The following is a 19297-nucleotide window of genomic DNA, read 5'->3' on the forward strand; positions in this document are numbered from 1 at the left end:
ATTACCTCAGAAATTCTCTTCTGCATCGACTTTATTAGGGTTTGTTGTTCTTACACTGAAACTGCCGTCCAACTATCTCATATATCTCTTTTTAGATCACGTATGGTCTCAAATTGTCTTCGACTGCTACGAACACGCCTTGCAACAATTCTCCAATGTTTTCCCACGGCGATAAAATCCGGGAGATGAGCAGGCCGCAGCATTGCTCCGATGTCTTGATCTTCAGACCAGATTTTGGTTGTATCAGAAACATGCACAGTTGCATTATCTTGGCGAAACACCTAAATCCTAATCAATTCTGTCTCTAGCATCTCAGTGCACATGTTAGAATTTATTCTAGCGATCAGCCAAGCAATGTGTGATTTTTCTTTTATCGCAGAAGGCTGTCCAAATCATTACACTTCCACCACCAAAATGTTTGATCAGTCTCACATGTTTCTCTGTTCTCAGACCATATCAATAACGTTGCCATCCACCTGGCCCATCTAAATTAAAGTTCTTGTCATATCTGATGATCGTTTTGCCCCATTGTAAAGTGTACAACAAATGCTTTTCAGCAAACTTCAATCCAGCCTGTTCAATATTGGGTCTTTTAGCAGGTTTCTGCAGTCGTTTCTCGAACGCAAGATGTGACAGAATCCGTCGTACATATCTGGTAGTTACTGTCAAATATAAATCAGCAACCGTTTTTGAAGAGTAATCGTTTGTGGCTCTTGCTCTGCGCAAAAGTAACTGTTTACAGGCCTTAGGTAATTTTCTACTTTTCTCATATTTTCTGTTCCATTCATGTCGTACACCCAATCTAGCGAAATTATCTGTCAATGTATTGGAACGATTCAACTTCTTGGCAATATAACGATTAGAGAGTCCCGTTTACTTGAAAGTACCGATTTTTGCTTTTTCATCACATGCTAAATGTTTTACGCGTGACACTGTCAACGTTGTGGTTTATGTACACAAGACGTACTATCAGTTGAAACTCCGGGGATGAGAGGCAGTGGTCGATGTATAAAATTTCCACCTGACGTTTCGTCTCCATCTGCAGGAGACATCTTTTGAGGTCGTCCGGCTATGCCACTGAGGCTCCAGGTACTCTCGCATTTATAGAGCGCATAGAGGGCACCACCATTCGTCACGTGATGTCGACGGTATGCCCATCTTTGGAAGGCGTCATCATTCTCGATTAAGAGTAATACCGTCGGCATCACGTGACAAATGGTGGTGCCCTCTATGCGCTCTATAAATGCGAGAGTACCTGGAGCGTCAGTTCCGGCCGTACGTGGGGTCTGGACCCCTCCACTATCCTCCACACCTATAAATCCCTCATCCGCCCTATCCTTTGTTATGCCCATCCGGCTTGGATCTCCGCCCCCCCCCCCCTACCTTTTACAAATCCCTCCAAATCCTTGAACGCCATGCTCTCCGCCTCGCCTATCGCATCCGTCTCCCCTCCCCCACGCGGATCCTCTACGATCCCCTCCCCTTCCCCCACCTTCTCCTTTTCCTTGAAAGGATACGGATCCTGTACACCTCCCGTAAACTCGATCCTCCTCACCCGCTCGTCTCCCCGATCCTCTCCCACCCCCGCCCGCTGCCGCGCCCGTATTTCCATGTCCCACCCGGTCTCCATCTCTCCACCCTCCTTACCCTCTCCCGAGGTGGCTTCCGCCAGCTCCCCCTCCCTGATGATGTCCTCCTCCGTTCCATTTACCCCTCCTATCAACTTTGATCCTCCCCCACACTTCCTGTTTCCTTTCCTTTAGGCACCCTCCCTCCCTTCTCTTTCCTTTTTCCCCCGTCCCCCTTCCTCCGCTCCTCTTCCCCCGGGCTTCCCCTCCCCCTTCCTCCCTCCCCCACTCTCCCGTGCCCATGGCATCTCTGCTCTCCCCTCTCCCTCTCCCACTCCCCTTCCTCCTCCTCCTCTCTTGGCAGGTCCCCGGACTCGCACACGCTCAGTGAACATTCGCGCGCCGGAGATCATCGCCATCAGTGTCTCGTGTGTGTGCCTTCGTCTGTGTTTAGTGTTCTTTCGTCGTCACGCCTCCACTGTTCACGTGTGCCGTCGCAGTCGTCCGTGTTATGTGCGCCGTGTCAACAAGTGTTAGTGTTTTTTTTCGTCCAGCGTGAACGGCTTCATGTTTCTTGTTTTTGTATCTACATTTTGCCCGCCGTTTTTATTGTATTGTTTGTGTCACCTTTCTGTCATCTTATTGTACCACTTAAGGCTGAAGAGCGGCGTAATATGCTGCTGACAGCCCGCCTTGTCTGAGGTGCTAAAATTACAATAAAGAAAAAAAAAGAGCGTCAGTGGCAGTAGCCGGACGACCCCAGAAGATGTCTCCTGCAGATGGAGACGAAACGTCAGGTGGATATTTTATACATCGACCACTTCTTAGCCCGGAAGTTTCAACTGAAGACAACACCGGCTGTGAAAGCCTACATTGTATGACTAATGGTCTCTGTTTCTCATGTGCAGTAAAGGCACGTACACACATACAAACGCCGCACATAGCCGACTACCTCCATAAAGAGTTCAACCATCTAGCACCTGTATCACTGATATCTTATTATATTCTGTACCAGTACTAGTATTAACTGAGATACAATTTGACTGCCTCTGTCGGTATATTGGATCCAATACTATTGCATAAACACAGTACACAACTATTCCACCCGAAAAAGTTAATTTTTCTGTCAATATTCACGCCTTTACATTGATTTCCAATACTGCATACATAGTGTTCTTCTCTCGCTCTATTTGCGAGTGGTTTAGGAAAGGAAATGTCTAGTAGTGGTACAAGGTACCCCCACCGCAACAGGCACCATAAAGTGGCTTGAGGAGTATGTACACAGATGTAGAGCTTGAAATGACATAGATAATGAGACACGAATGTGACAAAAAGAATTAGAAGATGCATGGAAATTATACGAAAGAAACACTGAACGGGAAGGTGTTGGGCAGCAGCTTAAGTAATCTCATACTACTTTGCTACACAATGTAAGAAATGATTGATATCATAAATAACGGCGTTTAAAGCGACTGTGTGAATAGTAACAAAAACTACAGTAAAAATTGGTTGTATAGAGCCGGAGAAGTGTAGAGGGCAGGTTGACGAAAGGGAAAGAAGGCACTGGCTTAACGGGGCGTGAGTGACGTCACCAGGAGGGTTTAACATCGAAAGATAAACAGGAATAGCTCAAAAAAAAAAATGCCTCTGAGCACTATGCGACTCAACTTCTGAGGTCATCAGTCGCCTAGAACTTAGAACTAATTAAACCTAACTAACCTAAGGACATTACACACATCCAAGCCCGAGGCAGGATTCGAACCTGCGACCGTAGCTGTCCCGCGGTTCCGGACTGAGCGCCTAGAACCGCTAGACCACCGCAGCCGGCCAGGAATAGCTACGATGGGGTTCGGGTTATTGGAGAGTCAGACTTAGACAGAAGTGTTTTGAAAAAGAAGAGGGTGTACGCAGTTCTGTAGTCGAGAAGGAGGTGGCATGAGGAATGAGACAAGTAGCTGTGGAGCTGGAGCAGCAAGAAAGAGGCTGGGCAGACACGTGGGATTAGGCGGGGATGGGGGGGGGGGCGGCAGGTAACGAGAAGTGAGCGTCGGCAGCGGGCTGGCGTCTCGGCGCTCGCAGGCCCCGCCCTGGCCCGCTAATAAGAATTAATTGCGGGCCGCGCGGAACACGTGTAGCGCCTAATTGGGAAACACGGCAGGCGGGCGGGGCCGAGCAGTCGGCGGCCGTCTCCGCGCGCTCCTCTCCGCAAACAGCGACTACTCTCGTAGGGAAATATTAAAACGCCGTGGGAGGCGGCAAGTGGCCGCTCCGCCGAGCACCTGCGAGCGTGGGCTGCAGGGGGAGAGACGGGGCAGGGCAGGTGAGGAGAGTATAGGTGAGAAGAGAGGAAGGACAGAGGTGAGAGAGTAGACAGGAGGGAATAGGCGAGAGGCAAATGCCGCAACGACCTTGCCACCCTTTACACTCAGGCTGTCGCGTTTAATGACCAACATATTCCCACTTCATGCAAATGTTCCCAAAACTCTTTTATTCACATAATTCTCTTCCTTGATCTCCATTAACGGTGCGAAAACTACGAGGGTGTGCTGAAAAGTAATGTCTGCGAATTTTTTATGTGAATACTCTTAAGACTTCTTAAATGAAACATATTTCATTGATATTCTACATTTTTATTCTTCATGCTACATATTTATTTCCTTAAATGGTTCCGGCAGTGGTGGCCGAGTGGTTCTAGGCGCTTCAGCCGGGAACCGCGATTCTGCTACGGTCGCAGGTTCGAATCCTACCTTGGGGATGGATGTGTGTGATGTCCTTAGGTTAGTTAGGTTTAAGTAGTTCTAAGTTCTAGGGGACTGATGCCCTCAGATGTTGTCCCATGGTGCTCAGAGCCATTTGCCTGGTGCCGAACACATTTCTCCGAACGAGAGACCAGTCTATCGGTACCGTCACGGTGGAATGCCTGACTGTTGCTGGAGCTACAACGTAACCTCTGCTTGCACCACTTCATCACTATCAAAGGGATGTCCTCCAACATGTTCTTTGAGTTAACAAAGCTTACGAAAATCGGATTGGGCCACGTCGGGACTCTATGGAGGGTGATCGATGACAGTGAACTCAAGGAGTCGGATTGTTGCAGATGTCTCAGCGCTCGCCTATGTTCTGGCGTTGTGACGCTAAACGAGATCGTGCTCCTTGTGTGGACGATCTCCTGGACTCGAAACACGACTACAGATGCTGTTCTCACGCACTGGCGTACTCCCGTTACACAGCACCGTCTGACATTCTAAAATTGGCTCAAATGGTTCAAATGGCTCTGAGCACTATGGGACTTAACTGCTACGGTCATCAGTCCCCTAGAACTTAGAACTACTTAAACCTAACTAACCTAAGGACAGCACACAACACCCAGCCATCACGAGGCAGAGAAAATCCCTGACCCCGCCGGGAATCGAACCCGGGAACCCGGGCGTGGGAAGCGAGAACGCTACCGCACGACCACGAGATGCGGGCTCTACAATTCCGAGCTCTCTGTCGGCAGAGGCGAAAATAACTGGACACGAAGAATAAACATGGAGAATGTTAATAACATTTCTTTTATTTAAAGAGCTTAAAGAGTTTTCACATAAGGAATTCGGAGTCATTACTTTTCCAGCGCGCCATCGTATTCTCAAGTGATGTAGCCGTGTGCATCCACATCTACATCTACATCTCTGCAAATCACACTCAAGTGCCTGGCAGAGAGTTCATCCACTCTCGAATGGCACGTGGGGAAAAGGAACTCCTAAACCTTTCCGTTCGAGCTCTGATTTCTCTTATTTTATTAAGATGATCATTTCTCCCTACGTAGGTGGGTCTCAACAAAATATTTTCGTATTCGGAAGAGAAATTTGGTGATTGAAATTTCGTAGATAGATCTCGCCCCAAAGAAAACCACCTTTGTTTCAGTGACTGCCACCCCATCTCGGGTATCATATCAGTGACACTCACACCCCTTTTGCGCGATAACACGAAACCCTCTGCCCTTCTTTGAACTTTTTCGATTTCCTCCGTCAACCCTACCTGGTAAGGATCCCACACTGTCCAGCAATATTCCAGCAGAGAGGATGGACAAGTGTCTCTGTAGTGGGTTTGTCGCATCTTCTAAGTGTTCTGCCAACAAAGCGCAGTCTTTGTTTCACCTTCCCCGCAATATTATCTATGTGGTCCTTCAAATTTAGGTTGCTCGTAATTCTAATTCCTAGATATTTAGTCGAATTAATATCCTTTAGATTTGTGCGATTTATCGTATACCCATAATTTATCGGATTTCTTTTAGTACCCATGTTGATGACCTCGCATTGTTCTTTGTTTAGTGCCAGTTGCCATCCCTTCTAAATTCTATAAAGCCCTCCAAGTATTTGAACGCCATGCGTTCTACCTCGTTTTCCATATCTGTCTCTTGTTCCCCATGGCAGTTCTCTATGGCGTCATCCCTTTCCCACATCTCCCCCTTTTCCTTGAACACATCGGTATCCTGTACACCAACCACCGCCTCGATCCCCCGCACCCCCTGGTGTTTCCTTTGCTCTCCACTCTCCATCTGCGGCCGCGCCTTTACTGACGTGTCCCACTCTGTATATCCACACCTACCACCTCCTCTCCCAAAGAACCTTCCAACCTCTCCCCATACCGGATGATGTGCTTCACCCTGATGTTTATCCTTCCATCCAACTCTGACCCTCCTCTTCCCCTCCTCTCTTCCCTAGAGCTCCCACTTCTTTCTCTCCCACTCTGCTGTTTTTTCCCTCCTACTCCTGTTGTCCTCACTTCCCCTGTCGTAGGTATTGCATTCCTTCCATTTCTCTGTTCCCCACCCTCCCTGTCTCCTGCCCCTTGGTGTGCTGGTGTGCTACCGGTTCCCCCTCTTCGACCCCTAATGCCCTCCTCGTCCGCTGACCCCCTTCACCCCTTGCCACCATCTCTGACCTCCCCTCCGTCGGCAGGTCCTTCCAGTTTTAATCGAGTTACTCTCTGTCGTGTTTTGGTGCTCGCCGTATGTGTTACGTAAGTGCAGTGTATTTTCAGTGTCGTTGTCCCCGTGTGGCTTTCATACTGCGAACGACGTTTTTAATTGTGCTCTTCGTGCCGCCAGTGTTTATGTGCTACGTGTTTGTCGAGTGTCATTTTTATAATACATGGATTTTATGCAGATGTGCCTTGCTAAACTGCTCCTTTTTGTGTACACCACCAATTGTCTCCCGTCGTCACGTGTCAATCATACTTTTTGTGTTTCAGGTTTCTCCTGTGCTGGTTTCTGTAGCCTCTTGGCTGTCTGCCCATTCATGCCCACATGGGGCAGGGACATGAAATAACAATAAAGAGTAAAAGAAGAAAGACACCAGCCAATAAACGAACAAACGAAGAGAATTAATGGCAGATATCAGTATGGGGATGATCTGAATATAGAAATACGCGTCTAAGGCGTGTCTCAGAAGACACGTTCAAGAAAAGAAAGAACCATTTTGTACAGAAACTGTAAATTTGGCACCTTATCTTCAAAGTTCACTGGAGTGCTTCTTTTTCTTTGTTTTATATCACGTGTCTTGGCAAAGTTAGCATATGATTCTTGATTTGGTGTTGTCAGCGTTCGAGGATGGCCAGAAGCCATTTCTATTGCAGCACCCTGCCCCCTTTCTGGAACGCAATTTCTGTATACCACCTGATTGTCCCATTCGAAAGTGTGAGAACGTATTCAAAACGTTTGTGGCTGGTGTAACTGAGGCGGGACGTATGTACCACAAGCGCGGTAATCACCTAGTCGGACGTGGAAAGCCGATTAAACACCACATCCAGGCTGGCCGACACTCAGTCACTCACCCTTAATCCAAAGGGCGGATTCTACCCGGAGCCAGCGTGTCTACCGAAAATCTGCAAGAAGTGTACTAACGTGCTCGGATGTCTGGCTGCGTCAACTGAGTTGATTGGAGCACACCGATTCAAAAGCTGAAGTCAACATAAATATTTTCCAGGAAGTGAATTGTTACCTACAACTTTTACAGAAACCAGACTGAGTAAGAATCGACCGACATATAAAGGAACTTTAATTGTTACTCGCCCTTAATCCAAAGGGCAGATTCTACCCGGGGCCAACGTGTCTACCGAAAATCTGCAAGAAGTGTGCTAACGTGCTCGGATATCCGGCTACGTCAACTGAGTTGATTGGAGCACACCCATTCAAAAGCTGAAGTCAACATAAATATTTTACAGGAAGTGAATTGTTACCTACAACTTTTACAGAAACCAGACTGAGTAAGAATCGACCGACATATAAAGGAACTTTAATTATTGCCGATGAAACCGTAATTCTGTCAGAGACAGCCTGGGCCTAGGAAGGGTAGCTGAAAGAAATGTGTAGTGCGTTGAAAGGAGGTTGTAAAATGATCTTTATTAAAAGTACAACAGGGGTAATGAAGTGTGGACAAACACTGGTGTCCAAAATTAAAACAACAAACTGCTATTTCCCCGTCCTGTATCTAATTCACGATAAAGTCGTACAAACTATCAACAGATGTCGTTACGATCGAGTTCTGCACGAAAGATGGCACTCCCATCAACGGACAACCACGTCAGCAATGACATCAGTGCACCCATCAAGGGGCATTGTTTGCCGGGTAGTCCCACATCCACAGCCGCTGTGTAAACGGTCACAGACGGTGCAGTATGCCACGGAGAAAACGCCACAGACTCCTTGCTGTGGAGGGCCATAGGAAGAATGATAGCAGGAGAGTCGCAAACTGATGTGGCCTGATGGCTTAATGTGAATCGTTCTGTTGTGTCTCGGAAGATCCGACAGTTTATAAAGACCGAAACTGTATCCAGGAGACCAGGACACGGCCGACAACATATGCATCAGAAAGAGTGGACCGTTATTTGGCTGTAAGGGCACGACAGTACGGGCCCAGTACTGCACTGGATCTGGCATCTGACTTCGCAGCATCCCCTGCACGTGTTGTGTCGAGGCAAACGGAGTGCAGAAGGCTTCAGCAAAATGGGCCTTATTGTTGGGCACCTGCTGTCTACCTACCTCTGGCGTGTCTTCACAGTAGGGAAAGTCTAGAGTGGATCCATCAGGATGCCACCTGGACTGTAGAAAGGTGGGCCCTTGTTCTTTTCACAGATGAGTCCCAGTTTGGTCTGGAGAGTGATTTCGAATGATTCGAGTACGTATGGCACTTGGAAGACGAACTCAGGATACAAACATTGTACGAAGAGACTGATATCAAAAAGGATCCCTAATGGTGTGGGCAGGGATTATGTTGAACACCTCTTCATGAAATTGTATTGGTGAATCAGCAATATTTAACTGCTGTCAGGTACCGTGAGGAGATCTTGGGACCTCTTGTGCTGTTGTTGCGAGATGCTGTGAGCCCAGACGTCGTACTGATGGTCGAAAATGCTCGACTTCATAGAGCAGGCGTTGTTGATGTTTTCTTTGTAACTGGAAGATATTGCACCCATGACGTGGCCTGCTCTCTCTCTCCATGTCTTGGATGCATCAGTGAGACGGTTTGCATCCACCAACCACTCTCCAAGAATTGCGAGTAGCTCTGCAGGAGGAACGGGTGTTATTGCCTCAACATGAGATTGGCGACGTCATTCACAGCATGTCCCGTCGTTGTCATCAGGCCTATATTGGTGCCAGAGGTGGTCGCACCCCTTGCTGGGCACATTAACCAATCGTCAGAATGTGTCTGCAAACCCGTTAAGTTGGAAAAGAACGAAGAACATTTTTCTCTACCTATATGCATGTTGAAATTGGCTACGTTCCGTATTCTTTGCATTGCTTCTACTTTAATATCACCATTTTATACTGTTTCATTGCGAAATAAACACAGCCTTTCAAAATTTTCGTTTCTTGCTTTAATTTTGGACATCAGTTTAAGTCAGGAGAAGCTGGAGGCATCACATAAGAAAAAGAGTGGCTGGATCTATCAGACGTCTGCTGAAATAGGAGTAATTTAATCTGCACACTAATAACTGCGAGTGATTGAAAGTACATAAATTTAAGTTCTAAAAACTGGTATTATAAAGTATTTGTATGAAATTCAACTTTATGTGAAAGCGAAACTTGGATGACAAACAGTATGCAGAAGAACAGAATTTTTTTATCGTAGAATGCTGAAGATTAGTTGGGTAATCGAATGATTAAATGAGACAAAAGATATTTGTGGAAGACCTTGACTTAAGAAACAGATATATAGAACGTACAAAATATCCTCAAGCATCAATGAACATTTCATTTTATAATGGTGCAAAGTGATGTGAGAAGAGAGGGTAAGATAACAGTTCTAGAGGGAACTAAGGCATGAAAGCAGTAATCGTGTTCAAATGGATGTAGTTTCCAACAGATGTGAAAATAGACGGAGACAATAGCGCGTAGAGCTTTAGCAACCCAGTCATCGGACAACATAGTAGAATGTCTTCCAAATAGAAACACAAGTGCAGTAAGAGAAGAATGATTCTTCACGTATCCGTGAACAGACTGTTTTTGGCCTAATTTTGCGACCACAGTACCTAGAGAGCGATATATATACGGCTAAGGAATAACCGTGGTTTACACTGTAAAGGCAGCAGTTTCAATTTTCGAAGCAATTTTCACTTTCGTTGTCGTGTATCTGACACCAGTATTTTCTCCACGTGTTCGTTATAATGTCATAGTCTCACTCTTCATCCAGTATGTTCATGTCCATTTTTAGTCTGGAGTTCTACAGATCACAGGCATTTTGGAAACATCTCACTGCAGGCAGTCTGTTTCGTAGATAAATCGTAGTTCTCAGTATCCCACCAACAACTTGCCACTCGTTTCATCTGCATCTGTATACTGTGGTCGTTCTAGCTCAGATTTTGTTTCAACTGTGCTCATTTGCAACCTGAGAGAGACTCCTACTAATTAAACCTTTATTTAAAGGATACTGCAGTCCTAGATTAAACAAGGTCAGTAAATTCACCCTTCAATGGCAATAGTTCAGCTAGGATTCCTTATGGCACTTCTATAGTTGTGGGTAACTAACTGCCAGGGAAGACTTGTTGCGTTGCGTAAGTCTAGAAGCTTCCACTCCAACAACTAACATAGCCACATTTAGCATACAAACGTAGTTTTAATTTTATTAGACGTCGGATTTATCGGCATATCAACAGTATAGAAACATTAAGTACTGCTTTCGCTCGATTTTTTGTAAAATACTTGTTTATCTGTTATATACATAAAGCAGATTGTATGTATATGTGTACGTTTGGGACAGCCTTTCAAACCGCTTGCCCGGTTTTCAACCAGTTTTGGAGCAGAAAAAGCAGAGCTCATTAAATATCAGTGCTATGGAGTTCATAACCTCCTAGCACCAATAGGAAAAACCTTTCATTTTTCTCTGTACCTGCCGTATACGCTGCTCTGCGCGCCAGGCTTATTGTGTGGGGACTTTAGCGACCTGATTTTCATGGTGGCCAGTACATCTGCAGCTCATAAACGATTTTCAAGCGATAGATATGTAGCCTGCCCTGCATGACATGCGTGTTATGGGAGTAGTTTCAGTCTGCTTTATTGATAGGTACTGCAGGCGCTACACGTGCTGACGAGCATGGCCGGAACAAGGTGAGATGGATAGAAGAGGGGATGGACAGAGCTAGGGGAAGAGGAAATGGCAGAAAGAGGGGAAGAGGGGGGATACAAGAGGCAGGTGGAAAACGTAGAAAGGCTGGTGGAAAAGGAAGAGGGATAGATGGTGGAAAGAGAGAGGTGGAGGAGGATATGTTCACAGGGAAGGAGGAGGAAAATGTGGTCAGAGAGAGAGAGGCTGGAGGGAAAGCTCAAGGAGAGAGATGGAAATCGACAAAAAGCCAGATAGAATGGGGAGGAAGAGAGTTCTCAGGATGGGGAGAGGTGGAGAGGGAAAAGAGGAGGTGTGTTCAAAATCTTTGTTGGACACATACGTGGGCGATGCTGTGGGGAAAAGGCCAATGTAACAATGAGTCAGAACATGATTACTGCCTCGATCATGGAACGTTGCACAAATGTCCATTTCAGAGTCTCATTTAACAGCTACCATATAAATTGTCACTCAGTCATCTTGTGTGGTAGGGACATTACCAGCTTATTTCAGCTGCGGAAAAGTACAAAATTATTTATTTCATTTAATGAGAAAACGCGGGCTCCGTGTACCACAATGTACTGCACGATTCTGAAATACCAAGGGTTCACTAAATAGCATACAGCCCAGCGAAAAGTGTTGCGGAAGTGTGTGGGAAGACCCGGAGGAGAGTTGCTGTGACACCACAGCACACCGACAACCAGAACTGAGCGACTGCTGGAGAACCTCTCAGAATCATTCCAGGAGTTCTGAAGGCGACATTCTGTTTAGGGAAACTTTGGAGAGTCTTAGAACAGAGCTGGTGGGGCCCGCAAGCTGGACGACGATGTCTTCTGCTACTGCAGAGTGGATGGAACAGCTTCCCGCAGTTCAGTGTTCACATGGGCGTGTGCTGCAGACCAGAATGAAATATAATGGATAATAGCTGCAAGCATTTTTTTATATAAATCCAGCACGCAGAAAAAGAAGAAGTCAAATAAGTACTGTTCAGAAAATAGAATAACGGATACGACACTAGCAACGGCGAATGGAAAGAGATAGTAAAAGGAGACGATACACTGGAAGTACAGTAAAAAATAACTTTCTCAGAGTGGAATGATGTAGTGAAAAAGACTTCGATTCGAGATCATCACTACTGGACATTTATGTAGAAAGATTCATTACGGCTATATGTTCATTGCAAATAAGAAGACGATAACTGTGCTAGACCTCCAGCAGAGAGTAATTACTTGAAGACGTAGCTTTCTCACAGAATGATGATCACGAGTTCAGGACATGAGTTATAATGGATGCAAATGATAAAAAGGCGTACATTGCCTCACCACATAGAAAAATCTTCTTTTTGTTCTTGGACCAAAGTGATTCTCTTACATGGTTTGTAAGTCGTTACATGTCACGAAACGACTGGATAGACACGCACGATAGGTGAAAAGAAACAGACGAACGCTGCAGCTTCTACGGAAAGTATCGAAAGGTACGTGAAATAACATAGACTTCCCTATTGCTCCAGACGTCCGGCAGTGAAGAATAAGTAAATCGCGGCCTTTGATAAACAGTGTGTTAAGAAATGATAGCTGGCCGGAGTGGCCGAGCGGTTCTAGGCCCTACAGTCTGGAACCGCGCGACCGCTACGGTCGCAGGTTCGAATCCTGCCTCGGGCATGGATGTGTGTGATGTCCTTAGGTTAGTTAGGTTAGTTCTAGGGGACTGATCACCTCAGAAGTTAAGTCCCATACTGCTCAGAGCCATTTGAACCATTTTGAAGAACTGATAGAAGAACTGCTAGTAACTTCAGAAATGGCATCCAGTAAATGGTGGAAAATAATGTGAGTAATATTACACTAACATCTGTCGAAATGCTGCCAACTGGATGTGAGGTCACTGAAAATCCTTTGCCATGTCTTCAGTTCTGAACAGAAGATGACACTGACTGATATCATTGATTTATTTGAATTATTTTAAAAAAACTAGTTACAGGCTTTCCAGCCTCTAACAGATTCACATAATAAATGATTTGCAATGTCAAAAGACTCGCAGTAGCATCAGGTTTAACATCACGTTGAATATTTTAGTTGGCTCATGAACAGATAGCTGGTTCCAAAACATTCGAGTGCACTACCGCTAAATATTTTATTGCGAAAAAAGTATATTAATTTTGAAACACACAAGTGCTGCATATATAATAACTAACTGGAAATCGAAATTCTTCACCGTTTCTGTCAAACACTGTCAATCCAACACATGTGTGTTCTTGAATTTGGGACGTTCAACAATGAAGTTACTAGCCCTTGGTCCAACATCCACATTCTCGTCCGACTTGTGCATACTTCTATCCACTAATGATTTGCACTCACCTCCACAATACTTCACCATACTCTACAATGTGTCTTCTACCCAAACTGCTCCAAAAAAGTTACCATAGTTCTTCCACTGTAAACTGTTCAAGTTTATCTATAGACCAAATATCATTCGTCCAAGAGGGAAATCCGGCATAAACGATCGTAACCAAAAGTTCGCTGACGTTTAGATTTATATTGCTTTGCTTGAGGAGAAGAATAAAAAGTTGACAGAATTTTCATAAGTTGAGTGCTCAATACATTACATCAACCTGTGCATGCATTCAAGAGTTTTTGAACTTGATTATTAGAAGTTTTCAAGAGTCATTAAGGATCTACCCCCACACAACGCCCAGGCACTTTTCACCCTGTTTGCTGTGCCACAACAGCCTTCCACAGTCAAGACTGAGTAAGTGTCACTTAAATTTCCGGCAAGCTGCAAATTTCCGCTCCGAAAGACAGACCCAGTTGCTACAGCTCGAAAATTCTGTGACAAGCACCTTACAACAGTTTATTCGGCGGGGATGGGGCGAAGAGAGGGGCGGGGCAGGTGGGGGCAGTCGGGAGTTGCGATCAAAGTTGGTAGCCTTGATAAAGTGCTTTAAGCTGTAATGTTTCGAATCACGATAATGGGCTTTCAAAGCGTAGCACGTTGTCAACAAGAGGTGGCTTTTAGATGTCGATGATGCTCTCTCCTCCAGAAAGCTGACAGCGATAAGAACTGCTAATTACTGTTGGTCACCGGCTGGGTGCCCTCAATCACGGTTTCAGACGGGGCGAGCGTTCCTAAAATTCGCGTCAGACTCGGTGTGCAAGCAGTGTAGGCCGTCGCCGTCGCTTTGTGGCGTTTGCTTGCGTTAGGCGCCGCACCGAGTAATTGCGTCCGTTAATGCCGGCGTCGCGGCGCAGCACACCGACGCCACACTCTCCGGATTACGGCTGTCTGCCTGCCTGCCAGCGCGCATGCGCACCGTCACCCGTGTCTCTAGCAAACAGCTGCCTCGCCTGCTGCGTCACCCACCATTTGCATTGTGCCACACTATAGCCTTCCCTCCTGACATAATACCCGCTTAACCAGGTTTCGTGAAAACACTATTATAAATCGTTTTATTGCGTCTCGAAACGTTTGTACTTAAAATGTATACTTTTTGTATTTAGAAACAATGGTTTTACACTCTTATGTTGGTACTCCAGTAAGACGATTTGGAAGGATTCAACAGTTTGAGGTGGTAAAAATCGCTGTCTATGCATTCTTGTGTTTCACATAGCGGAAGAAAAATGCAACGTTTGTAGCTGCTTTCCCCAGTTTCATTGGTGACCTGTGGCAAGCCAATTGTTACATACCGTTCACTATTAATTGTTCTTACATCCGCTACAGCAATGGTCAGAACATTTCCAGTGTAACGAAAAGAAGGAGTTTACATTTCTTGGAAGTGATTCGCAAAAGAACGACATTCGTCGCTTTCGGTTCATCTTTCTTGCTCGAACATAACCGCGTTAAGCGTCCTGTTGCGACGTAATATAGAGATTTTAGTTCTGCATGCTCCGATGTTTTGAGCTTTTGCATTGACGCAACTCTACTTCAGAACTTTTCTTAAGCGCATAATCGATCATGAATGTACTTTTTTAACAGGTAATAGTGAACGGTATGTAACAATTTGCTTGCCACAGGTCACCAATGAAATTGGGGAAAGCAGCTGCAAGTGGGAATATCAAAATGGGTGCAAGATATAGGATTAAATCTCAATCCACCCAAAACCCAGACCGTAGTGGTTTGCCACGCTAGGCTCATTACCCCGAATTATCGGGAATTCCTACGATCAAAAATCAACTTCTCTCATTGAGCAAAGAGCCTAAGTGTAATAATAGATGACAGTCTAACTCCACTATACAAGAAGGCATCACCATCTCTCCATGCCCTAAAAAAACATAAAAAGTTCCTCCTTCTTGACATGAAAATAAACTTTTACAAACAATTACCGATCAAATTATTGATTGCAGTGATGTTATCCTGCAAGGTGTATCTCAGGAAAGTTCAAGACACCTGGAAGTGGTTATTAATGCATGTGTTCGTCATATCTGTAATGTTCAAACCTTTGATCACATTTCACCATCATACGTACAGCGATCCTGGCTGTGTGGAGACAAGCGCAGAGATTTCCTTAGCCCCTATCTCCTCTACTGGCTTATCAATATGCTCTGTCCCTCATCTCTCTCATCGATTATAACGTTCATGTCTGAACAACACAGCAGGAACAGCCGTTCCCACCAGAACAAAACCCATTCTGCCCCACTCCATCGTTCAGTCAATTTCCTCAAGGCCTTCGCACAAGGATAACACAGCAAGTCCCTTAACCCGATTTCACCGAAATTTCGTTCAGTGTAAGAGGAATAAAAATAAACGAACACTTCTCTCGGCTTATCCGAAGATATTCTATCATTTCGGAGAAAATGGCCGTCAAAGGTTCCGCAGTAACTGCGATGTCTTTTTGCAGCACGGTCATTTCAGCCGAAATAGTGGCATAGTGGCTAACGTCGCAGCCTCTCAACTTTGCCTCCATGTTTTTACCCAATTTTACATTTTATTTTTCGTCTATTTACACATGTGCGTAGTAGATTACTACACGAATGTTTCTTATCTAGTTTTGAGTTATAGGGACATTATATTATTTGTAAAATTACAAACGGATTTCACGAAGTCATACATTTATTATATACCATATGTACGTATTATATTTTCAATGGATACAATCTATTTACATTCTCATATTTCATTCTTATTTTGATTTTGATACTTCATTCTTATGTTTATTCTCCAGGAAAATTTGCTGCATTCTCTTGGATGATACCGATTGTATAAACATTCGGAACATAGAATTTCGGAACACGCGAGCAATGCGCGAAGACTGGTATGCCTGAGTGACACTTCTTCATATGGAGCTTACTTTGGAAATAAACTTCGCTTGCATTGATGGACATCTGAAGCATTGGCAATAATTTCGCAACAAACCACACATAATGGGTCACTTTTTCGAACACTGGAGCTTGCAGTTGTGATGAATTAACGTACACTAGATTAATTTTCTCATTCATTTATTTTTTTACTTAACTGTATCCATTATCTGCAGTGTTTCTTCCGTGACTGTATTACTTTCTTAATAATAAAGAAAAACCGCGTTCAGCTACAAATTATTTAGAGCACAGGACGTTCATCTTCACGTGCTTTGACAGTTTACATCAACTTTACATCTCGTTTATTTCTGGGCCTGGCAAGAACTCATTGTTATAATACAGGCTGCCGCATTATGAAATATAAGATTATAATACTGTCTGTAGTAACATACACCTACTATTACGAAAAGTAAGTTACTTTCCGATTTATCATAGTATTACAAACTTATATTTCATAATGTGGCAGTTTGTAATATAACAATGTGATCTTGCCAGGTCCAGATCAAAGCGAAATGTCAAGTTGATGGAGATTGTCAAAGCACCTGAATATGAGTCTCCAGGGCACGAAATGCATCATGCATTGTGCAGAGCTATTAAACACGGTTTTCCGCAACTCCTCCACAAAAGAAGACGAAGTAAGTACGCCTAAATTCCAATCAAGAACAACTGTCAGGATGAGAAACACAGAAGTAGATATCCTTAGTATAACAAAGCAGCTGAAATCACTTAGTAAAGCCAAGACCTCCGGTCCATATTGTATACCAGTCAGGTTCCTTTCAGAGTATGCTGATGCAATAGCTTCATGTTTAGCAATTATATACAACCGCTCGCCCACAGAAAGATCCATACCTAAAGATTGGAAAATTGTTCAAGTCACACCAATACCCGAATAGGGAAGTAGAAGTAATCCGTTGAAATACAGGCCCATATGACAAACGTCGATTTGCAGTAGGTTTTTGGAACATAATTATACTGTATTCGACCATTATGAAATACCTCGAAGAAAACAATTTATTGACACATAGTCAGCATGAATTGAGAAAATATCGTTCTTGCAAAACACAACTCTCTTTATACTCATGAAGTGAGTGCTATCGACAGGGGATGTCAAAATGATTCCATATTTTTAGATTTCCAGAAGGCCTTCGACTCCGTTCCTCACAAGCGTCTTCTAACCAAACTGAGGGTGAAATATCGCCTCATCTGAGTAGCCGTCTCAGATTGTCTGCAGATGATGCTGTCTTGTTAAGTCATGAGCTGACCAAAAAGAATTGCAAAATTATTCAGCTAAGATATCTGTATGGTACGAAAAGTGGCAATTGACCCTGAATAAAGAAAAGTGTGAAGTTATTAACATGAGTACTAAAATAAACCCGCTAAATTTCGATTACGCGATAAGTCACAAAATTAAGGCCTGTAAATTCAACTAAATATTTAGGGTTTACAATTACAAATAACCTCAACAGGAATGATCACATAGATAATGTTGTGGGTAGAGCAAACCAAAGATTGCGATTCATTGGCACAAAATTTAGAAGGTGCAAATGGTCTACTAAAAGACTGTTTGCCCTGTTCTGTTTGCCCTATTCTGGAGTATTGCTGTGCGGTGTGGGATCCGCATCAGGTTGGACTGACGGACGACTTTGAAAAATTACAAAGAAGGGCAGCTCGTTTTGTATTATCGCGAAGTAGGGAAAATAGTGCCACAGACATGATTCACGAATTGGAGTGGCAATCATTAAAACAAAGGTGTTTTTCGTTGCGACGGGATCTTCTCAAAAAATTTCAATCACCAGTTTTCTCCGATTGCGAAAATATTCTGTTGGCACCCAGGTACATAGGGCGAAATGATCATCATGATAGAATGAGAGAAATCAGGGCTCGCACAGAAAAATTTAAGTGCTAGTTTTTCCCGCGCGTCTTTAGAGAGTGGAACGGTAGAGAGACAGCCTGAAGGTGGTTCATTGAACCCCCTGTCACGCACTTTATTGTGAATAGCATAGTAATCACGTAGATACAGATGTAGATGTAGAATAAAATCATAATTTGTGGCTGAAGTCTGTTGTTCTTCAATCATTTTTTTTCATTAATTCACCAGACACACAACTAGTAGACGAATAAGGAAATGTTGTTTCAATATACTCTAGAAAACGTTCGCGTATTAGACGAATGACAAAAGTAAAGATTGTGTACCGAACATTGGACGCAATAGAGTGAAGCCGCGACACTAGCTTCTGCCCCATCGTGTCGGTTTAACTGTCCACTCGCTGAAAGGTAGATAAAGTACGTTGAAAATATTGACTGTCGTCTTCTCGGAAACAGTCGAGTATCTACGTATAAGCAGAGACACGTGCTCGCTTATTTCACCGCTCTTCCCCTCGGGGAAGTTTCTGGGAATCGGATTACGACATTTGACCTTTTCTCCTTCTCAGATCCCCACTCTGGAATAATATCCCGCACTATATCAGAGAACTGGATGACGTCTCCAGCTTCAGAAGACCATTAATGGCATACCCACAAAGAAACAGAAATTCTTACCTTTGTCCTATACGCACTCGTTATCCTTGTCCATCTTATCCCACCAAACCACATGTTCGTCATTGCGCAGTATTCTTGGCTGGTGAAATCTCCTTAAATTACTTTTCCCCAGAACTCTCTATATTAGAAAACACCTATTTCTTAGGTCTCTAAATTATTTTATGCATTTACCACTGTCATTATTCTTATTACTGCCAATGTTATTGTTATTATGATCATTAGTAGTAGTAGTAAGTGAAACATGGACGATGAATAGTTTAGACAAGAAGAGAATAGAAGCTTCCGGAATGTGGTGCTACAGAAGAATGCTGAAAAGTAC

This window comes from Schistocerca cancellata, chromosome 2 (assembly GCF_023864275.1).
Source record: "Schistocerca cancellata isolate TAMUIC-IGC-003103 chromosome 2, iqSchCanc2.1, whole genome shotgun sequence".
NCBI lineage: Eukaryota > Metazoa > Arthropoda > Insecta > Orthoptera > Acrididae > Schistocerca > Schistocerca cancellata.